A 217-nucleotide genomic window follows, 5' to 3' on the forward strand; every position below is an offset into this window, starting at 1 on the left:
ATGGTGATCTCTGAACTGACAACAAAGACAAGGAATTCTTCAGGAAAGCAGAAGACTTACAAATTTATTCTGTGATTCTTCAGAGTGGAGAAATAAAAGGGGTGAAAGTAAAAGTTTTCCCCCCTTTGGAAATGAGGCAGATTTTCTAGAACATACCACCAACCCCTCTCAGGGGTCCAGAGAGGCCAAGGCTAGTTTCATTTCTCTGAAATGAGGG

This window comes from Gekko japonicus, unplaced genomic scaffold (assembly GCF_001447785.1).
Source record: "Gekko japonicus isolate JY-2015 unplaced genomic scaffold, Gekko_japonicus_V1.1 scaffold4187, whole genome shotgun sequence".
Lineage (NCBI taxonomy): Eukaryota > Metazoa > Chordata > Lepidosauria > Squamata > Gekkonidae > Gekko > Gekko japonicus.